The sequence below is a fragment of the Phalangium opilio genome, unplaced genomic scaffold (genome assembly GCF_054372755.1).
Source record: "Phalangium opilio isolate 3A_F unplaced genomic scaffold, DU_Popi_V2 ptg000013l_1, whole genome shotgun sequence".
In the NCBI taxonomy this organism is placed as follows: Eukaryota; Metazoa; Arthropoda; class Arachnida; order Opiliones; family Phalangiidae; genus Phalangium; species Phalangium opilio.
The window spans coordinates 6,441,758-6,451,205 of NW_028324148.1; positions in this window are offsets into that span (position 1 = coordinate 6,441,758).

The window sequence follows — 9,448 nt, forward strand, 5'->3', positions numbered from 1 at the left end:
ACACTGAGGTTTAAAAAATATGCCAAGCTTCGCTTTGGAACTAATACACCGTAAAAGTTCTGAGATCACCGTCCTGAACGATATCTTCCCAATGAAACAAATTCCCATTTTACCGAAATGCGCCAAATAAGAAACAAATTTAGCGGGACAGCAGGATTTACGTAAAACGCCGCTTTAACCTCTCCGAGTGACGATGACGTCACGGAGAGGTATTACACTGGACGTGTCTGTGTGTGTGTCTGTCTGTGTGTCTGTCAGACCCCACGTGACCGCGTTCGCAGTTTGCGTATCGGAGCAAACGTGTTCCCAATTTCCGGACTGCATTGACAGTTCACGGAAATTTGGGAAATTGGGTTTGTCTCCGCTGGCTACACCACCAGTTTTGGTTTTCGTCCACTCCACCTGGACACTAGTTTGTACTTGCTGGCTTCCAAGCACCACCATCTTCTGTTCTTCGTCTTTCGTCTATACCACATAGACACCAATCTGTAATATTGGCTTCAAACACCACCATCTACTGGTCTTTCGTCTATACCACATAGACACCAATCTGTGACAATGGCTTCAAACACCACCATCTACTGGTCTTTCGTCTATACCGCATAGACACCAATCTGTAACATTGGCTTCAAACACCACCATCTACTGGTCTTTCGTCTATACCACATAGACACCAATCTGTAACATTGGCTTCAAACACCACCACCTACTGGTCTTTCGTCTATACCACATAGACACCAATCTGTAACATTGGCTTCTACTCCATCATCGTCGTTAGGTTTAAGATGTACGCGGCGATCGGCTAGGGTTACGAGAAACGTCTAGCCTCCCAATGGCAGGGCTTCCACCATAGGTTCACGCGAATGCGTTTTTATCCATTATTATAATGGAAACGAATCGTATATATACCCCAAAATTTGAAGAAAGCGGGCAAGAGGGGTACCCTTCACTTTAAACGTCAATATTAGCAAAGTTTCGAAAGATAATAGGAACAACTTTATTTTAAACGATTTAACTATCTTTAAAGTTATTTACTGGCGATTAAAATAATTAATATCATATATATTTAATTAATTATTTAAGATAAACTTATGTCTATGTACTGACACAAGTGAGAGTTAATATAGAACGAGTAATGAAGATTGCATCTGAATCGAAACACTACACGCATATCAAAGTTAATATAAAGCGAGTATGATGATAAGATCTCTTACAAAACGATAACATTTCCTTTTTGCAGAATATTAAATGGAAATATTTTAAATATTTTTCGGCATTACGATTCTTTAAGTAGTTGTGTAGCTATAAAGCTCTGTTTCATCTTAATATTCCAAGAACACCTTTCGATATTAACATTTCAAATTTGGTGTTTACTTTTTAGTTCAGCTTTACTTCATTTATATATAGTGTAATCGCATTTTTAATATTCATTATATAATATGGGTGTTAATTCTTCATCTATCCCAAAGTGTTGAAACGATTGGGTCTGTGAAATAAGATACCCTAGATTTAAACTAGAAATGACCTTGTTTCGCCTTCTCTTATAGGAGGTGTTAACGGTTCAGAGTGAGCCGAAAGTTAAATACACCCTTCAGTGATACATTTAGGTCCTCATTAGAATTATTGAGGATACAAAGGAAATTGTTAAAGACCTTGGCAATATTTCGCCAATTTGAACTATGTATTTCCGGTTTTTCTCATTGGCTGGTGGACCTGTGTTTAGAAAGTAAATTCGTCTCGGCTCGGACAGGTTTATTTTGGTTTTCCAACTTTGTTTTATTATTTTCTCTTGTGCTGAAAGTCGTGTTAATCTAGGTTATGTAATTTATCTCTTACGCATCATTTACAATAAATCAAAGAAAATTATTATTATGGCATATATCACCTTTCCCTTAAAGAAATCAAATCGATTGAAAATGTAACTCCTTGCTACTCCGGTATTATTGGAGAGAAGTTAGCAATGAACGCTTTCGTTAAGTGCAGTCTTTTTAGGCTATTTTCCCTTTTTCGCTCTCTCTGAAATATGAAAAAACCTATTCCCCGCAGTAATGCCAATTGCAGAAGTAGATCAAGGTGTGTTTATATAGTACATTCGCTATATAGGTTGGCTTACCGACCTTATCCGAGAAAGGCAGTTTTTCACTATAGAAGTCGGGTGGCAATAAAGGCTTTTCCCCTATCTATGACGTGGGTGGTTACAGCAAACAAGTCGTTGCCGATTGAGCGACAAAATATTTCCGCACCCGCTCTCATACCGTTTTTACTCGTGCGGGGTAGAATCCCCCCTCGCACGAGTATTATTCCGACTTTTCAAGGTCTTTCTAGCATAGCTTTGGCAATGCATGGCGACAGGAATACCGTGTGTTCGGGGTTTTTCATCCCCATCATTCAGATTTCGATTTTTTAAAGTAAACACTTATTTGGTGACTCCACCAGAACGAACTCTAGTTGAAGTCACAAAAAAAAATAAATAGACTCCGCCTCCTCCGAAGCACGCAATTGTGCCTTGGTTTAGCGTTGGTGCGGTGTTTAAAAGGTCCGTCCACACTAGAGGTATTTTTCAGTTTCGCTCGCGCGCGCGCCTCGCACGCCAGTTACGTACCTCGTTCACACACAAAATATTTGCTTCGCACGCGAGATCGCTCTGTACCGCAGCACCAAGAAAATTTGTTTGAAATTTCAAACATTTTCGCGCCGTGAGCGTCTACGCAGCCAATTAGGAGAAGCAATGAATCACGTGATCTTTTTAAGATGGCGTTGATCGGTGAAACACACCGCAAGCAGAGTTTAGAAATGAATAATCTCGTGATATTTTGTCTACTTTTAATAAATCGTAGAAATAATATGAAAAATAAAAATAAAAGAAGAGTATGGGTTTTGGGAAGTATTCGCTGACCGTGAGATAGACGGAGATTTTCGTAATTTAGTCCCGAAATTAAGGATGTGCACAACAGAATACATAAAGCTGAGAAAGGCAAAAGAGCAAACTAGACTTCGAAGCTCCAGCATTGGTTGAAACAAACAGGCGTGGCGCTTGCGCTCCTTACAATGGAAAATACACTTCGTGTGTGTGTACGAGATGCGAGCGAAGCGCGCCAAGCTAGCGATCGGGCAACGCGTGCGAGGCGTGCGAAATATCTGTAGTGTGGATGGACCTTAAGTATGGTGGCGTGCGGTGGTTTAGGCGTGGTGCTAGAGGATAGCTTAAGTTTAGGAAGGAAAGCTATCTGCTGCGAGTTCTACTGTTAGGTTAATATTTGTCAGTCTCGCTTAGAACTGGCGGTATGGCGTCTAGTAAAGAAATTTTCATCTCATGCTCGCTTTTTTAGCCCCTATTTTTTTCACTTTTTTTATTATCTTACATATCCAGCACGAGTGTCCTTTCTCCTGGGGCAGCTTTTTTGGGAAGGGATAGGGGGTCCGATGGGCGTATGAGATTCCGAAAGGCGATTACTGTCTGTTGGGCAGTTTGACATGAATAGGTTCAAGCTATATCGGGGGGGGGGGTGAGTTTCTTACCTTCCCACCAAGGCGAAGAAGGTATTAGCAGGGTTGGCAACCACCTATCCAGTCCGGTTTAAACCACCTGGTTTAATCCGGATTAATCCACTTAAAAAAATCCACCTAAAATATCCGGCTCAACTATGAATGGGGGAAAATCAATTTTGTGCCATAAAAATAATTAAAATACAACCAGAAACAAGGCAAAAATACATGAAGCGATAACTAAAGATTATTTATTATAAATTCTAAAACTAATAGTTATGTTACCAGTTAATGTCCAGTTACAGCTTACAATATTTTACCAGTATTACTCGAATTTAAGCCACTGTTAGTGGTAGGCTCGCGCACTCGGGAAAGAAATAGATTTCATGAAAACATTTTAGCAGTTAAAAGTAGCAGACAATTTTATACAGAAACCGCGGCTAGGGGAGAAGTCTGGGAAATAAGAATTTTTTAAACTAGTCCTCGGACCAGTGACCACCAATGGTTTGAAATAATAAACTGGTCTCCGGACTGGTCCCAGCCTCTGCTCTCCTAAAGATTAGGAATTACTAAACTGGTCCCAAGGACCAGTAACCCCCACTGTTTGAATTTAAAAACTTGTCCAAGCAATTAATAAACTTGTTTTGGACGAGAGGAAGAGTGCTATTTCCCAGACTATAGGGTAGTGCCCCAAAACTCAAAAAAAAAAAGCTAGACAGAAGTACTTTGCCTTCAAGAAAATCTAAAATGACTCGTTTTTTTAAAATCCGGATAAATCCTATAAAAACCATTGGTCTGGATTTTATTCAAATTATCCGGATTTTTGCCAACCCTGTTGCCGGACATCCATTTGGTCATTGTAGCCACCTGAGCCACGGATATGGCAAAAAGTGAGTTCAACTATATCGCTTGAAAACTTTCTCGTCAGAACGTAGTGAACACCACCTTCAAGAAGATACCTGATTAAGGCTACTGTGGACTTGGTTGTAATTGTCAATTCTTGGAATATTTCTTTTGTCAGTTTCTCCATTTGATTGCTGGCGTTGTCCTGGATTTGGTTAATAAATGGAAGGAACTCATACTCAAGCCATTCCAAACGCTCGTCATTGATGTTATAAAAAGGCATTTTATTTTCATTCCTTGAATGAATTTCATGCGTGAGATTCGAAATGTCATGAATTTGATTGATAATTCTTATTCCGTAGGCAACGATTGATACCACTTGTAGACCATTTCCATAAAGTATATTGTTACTTCCAAATCTTTTTGGACATCTTTATCACATAAATGGAGTTTTAGGATGGTTTTTAAGGCTGCAGTCAGTGGTTCTGAAAATATTTGCACAGCCCTCAATACGTTCATCTTCTCAAAGTTAGTGGGATAAACCAACTTTCTTGTCAAAAATCTCACAGGCTTGACCAGATTTCCCTTTTGAATGTTATAGAGCCACCTTATAAATTCTGAGTTAATAACGCAGGCAATAAAAAAAAACTCCCTGGCGAGAAACTGGTTCCTGAGATTTTTTATGATATGACTTTGATCAAATGCGATGAATAGCTTTCTTTCTGGAACATTTGGATGAGGAACTGAGTGGGATAGTGTACCATTTCCAAAATGACTAAATGCAGCGGTGTTTGTTCTGGCATTATCAGCTACTATTCTCAAGACTACAAATCCTGTACTTTCAATAGCTTTAATTACATTTAGTGCTAGTTCATAGAGCTCTTTTCCCGATAAATTTGCTGTATAAAAATAACCTACTGGCATACGAAAATTAGTAGACAGACCTTGAAAGACAAAACATAGAAGGTGCGTAGCCAATTGGTCTCCATCGGTGTTAGGATTTCAACGCTGTGCTAATTAATTAGTTAGCTAATTAAAATTCTAATTAATTGGCATTTTTTACTAGTTGAAAATGGTAATTGAATTTTAAATACTTTCCTGCTAATTGAGAAGTAATTATAATTAATTAGTATGCGTCGTAAAGGTAATTACCTAATTAAAAATTAATTAGATTTAGTTTCGGCTGACACATGAAAAAGAAAGGGAGGGGCAAATTCGAAGGGGACTGGGGTAACAGACACATTAAAGAGAAAGAGAGGGGAAATTACAAAGTGCTTTACACTAAATGATACCTTTAAAGAGAATAAGAGGGGCAAATACCCAAGGCATTAGGGTTCACCAGAGATATATTCAATTTTAGAAGCAGAAATGGAGAACAGAGTAATCTGGGCGCGAGTCAAAGTTCCGGACCCCCTTCCACGGAACGGAGGGGTATGAAAAGAGAGGCAGGGTCATAGCGACAGAGGTGAAAAGGAATTACGAATTTTTCGCTGTCCCCGTCATAAACGTCATCAAAACGTAGTTTAAGTGAGCCAATAAGATAATTTTAACTTTTCGTTACGTGTTGCAGGGAAGGGCTCTATACTTGGCTAGGAGTCGGACTGAAGTAAATACTAACCGTTCTTCATTCCTAATTCTTAAACTAAATATATTCCTGGCTCCACTCAATGTGAGTGTTTTGACTTCTATGTAGCAAGCTATGCCAGGTTTTTTATGGATTCGAGCCCTGAAATTTAGAATTCTACGTGATTATAAAATAAAATCGTACACTTTATTGACAAAAGTTACAATGCGTGTGTATACTTTTGATTCCAGTATCTGTATTTTAGTTACTATTTATTTTTAGTAACTATTGCGTAATTTAAATATAATCGCATTTCTGTATTTAGTAATATTTGAATTAGTGTTTTTTGTAATATTTGAATTAGTGTTTTTAGTAATATTTGAATTAGTGTTTTTAGTAATATTTGAATTAGTGTTTTTAGTAATATTTGAATTAGTGTTTTTAGTAATATTTGAATTAGTGTTTTTAGTAATATTTGAATTAGTGTTTTTAGTAATATTTGAATTAGTGTTTTTAGTAATATTTGAATTAGTGTTTTTAGTAATATTTGAATTAGTGTTTTTAGTAATATTTGAATTAGTGTTTTTAGTAATATTTGAATTAGTGTTTTTAGTAATATTTGAATTAGTGTTTTTAGTAATATTTGAATTAGTGTTTTTAGTAATATTTTAATTAGTGTTTTTAGTAATATTTGAATTAGTGTTTTTAGTAATATTTTAATTAGTGTTTTTAGTAATATTTGAATTAGTGTTTTTAGTAATATTTGAATTAGTGTTTTTAGTAATATTTGAATTAGTGTTTTTAGTAATATTTGAATTAGTGTTTTTAGTAATATTTGAATTAGTGTTTTTAGTAATATTTGAATTAGTGTTTTTAGTAATATTTGAATTAGTGTTTTTAGTAATATTTGAATTAGTGTTTTTAGTAATATTTGAATTAGTGTTTTTAGTAATATTTTAATTAGTGTTTTTAGTAATATTTGAATTAGTGTTTTTAGTAATATTTTAATTAGTGTTTTTAGTAATATTTTAATTAGTGTTTTTAGTAATATTTGAATTAGTGTTTTTAGTAATATTTGAATTAGTGTTTTTAGTAATATTTGAATTAGTGTTTTTAGTAATATTTGAATTAGTGTTTTTAGTAATATTTGAATTAGTGTTTTTAGTAATATTTGAATTAGTGTTTTTAGTAATATTTGAATTAGTGTTTTTAGTAATATTTGAATTAGTGTTTTTAGTAATATTTGAATTAGTGTTTTTAGTAATATTTGAATTAGTGTTTTTAGTAATACTTGAATTAGTGTTTTTAGTAATATTTGAATTAGTGCTTTTAGTAATATTTGAATTAGTGTTTTTAGTAATATTTGAATTAGTGTTTTTAGTAATATTTGAATTAGTGTTTTTAGTAATATTTGAATTAGTGTTTTTAGTAATATTTGAATTAGTGTTTTTAGTAATATTTGAATTAGTGTTTTTAGTAATATTTGAATTAGTGTTTTTAGTAATATTTGAATTAGTGTTTTTAGTAATATTTGAATTAGTGTTTTTAGTAATATTTGAACTAGTTTTTTTAGTAATATTTGAATTAGTGTTTTTAGTAATATTTGAATTAGTGTTTTTAGTAATATTTGAATTAGTGTTTTTAGTAATATTTGAAGTAGTGTTTTTAGTAATATTTGAAGTAGTGTTTTTAGTAATATTTGAAGTAGTGTTTTTAGTAATATTTGAAGTAGTGTTTTTAGTAATATTTGAAGTAGTGTTTTTAGTAATATTTGAAGTAGTGTTTTTAGTAATATTTGAAGTAGTGTTTTTAGTAATATTTGAATTAGTGTTTTTAGTAATATTTGAATTAGTGTTTTTAGTAATATTTGAATTAGTGTTTTTTGTAATATTTGAATTAGTGTTTTTAGTAATATTTGAATTAGTGTTTTTAGTAATATTTGAATTAGTGTTTTTAGTAATATTTGAATTAGTGTTTTTAGTAATATTTGAATTAGTGTTTTTAGTAATATTTGAATTAGTGTTTTTAGTAATATTTGAATTAGTGTTTTTAGTAATATTTGAATTAGTGTTTTTAGTAATATTTGAATTAGTGTTTTTAGTAATATTTGAATTAGTGTTTTTAGTAATATTTTAATTAGTGTTTTTAGTAATATTTGAATTAGTGTTTTTAGTAATATTTTAATTAGTGTTTTTAGTAATATTTGAATTAGTGTTTTTAGTAATATTTGAATTAGTGTTTTTAGTAATATTTGAATTAGTGTTTTTAGTAATATTTGAATTAGTGTTTTTAGTAATATTTGAATTAGTGTTTTTAGTAATATTTGAATTAGTGTTTTTAGTAATATTTGAATTAGTGTTTTTAGTAATATTTGAATTAGTGTTTTTAGTAATATTTGAATTAGTGTTTTGAGTAATATTTTAATTAGTGTTTTTAGTAATATTTGAATTAGTGTTTTTAGTAATATTTTAATTAGTGTTTTTAGTAATATTTTAATTAGTGTTTTTAGTAATATTTGAATTAGTGTTTTTAGTAATATTTGAATTAGTGTTTTTAGTAATATTTGAATTAGTGTTTTTAGTAATATTTGAATTAGTGTTTTTAGTAATATTTGAATTAGTGTTTTTAGTAATATTTGAATTAGTGTTTTTAGTAATATTTGAATTAGTGTTTTTAGTAATATTTGAATTAGTGTTTTTAGTAATATTTGAATTAGTGTTTTTAGTAATATTTGAATTAGTGTTTTTAGTAATACTTGAATTAGTGTTTTTAGTAATATTTGAATTAGTGCTTTTAGTAATATTTGAATTAGTGTTTTTAGTAATATTTGAATTAGTGTTTTTAGTAATATTTGAATTAGTGTTTTTAGTAATATTTGAATTAGTGTTTTTAGTAATATTTGAATTAGTGTTTTTAGTAATATTTGAATTAGTGTTTTTAGTAATATTTGAATTAGTGTTTTTAGTAATATTTGAATTAGTGTTTTTAGTAATATTTGAATTAGTGTTTTTAGTAATATTTGAATTAGTGTTTTTAGTAATATTTGAATTAGTGTTTTTAGTAATATTTGAATTAGTGTTTTTAGTAATATTTGAAGTAGTGTTTTTAGTAATATTTGAAGTAGTGTTTTTAGTAATATTTGAAGTAGTGTTTTTAGTAATATTTGAAGTAGTGTTTTTAGTAATATTTGAAGTAGTGTTTTTAGTAATATTTGAAGTAGTGTTTTTAGTAATATTTGAATTAGTGTTTTTAGTAATATTTTAATTAGTGTTTTTAGTAATATTTGAATTAGTGTTTTAGTAATATTTGAAGTAGTGTTTTTAGTAATATTTGAAGTAGTGTTTTTAGTAATATTTGAAGTAGTGTTTTTAGTAATATTTGAAGTAGTGTTTTTAGTAATATTTGAAGTAGTGTTTTTAGTAATATTTGAAGTAGTGTTTTTAGTAATATTTGAAGTAGTGTTTTTAGTAATATTTGAAGTAGTGTTTTTAGTAATATTTGAAGTAGTGTTTTTAGTAATATTTTGGTACTTTAACTAAAATCAGTATTTCTTCC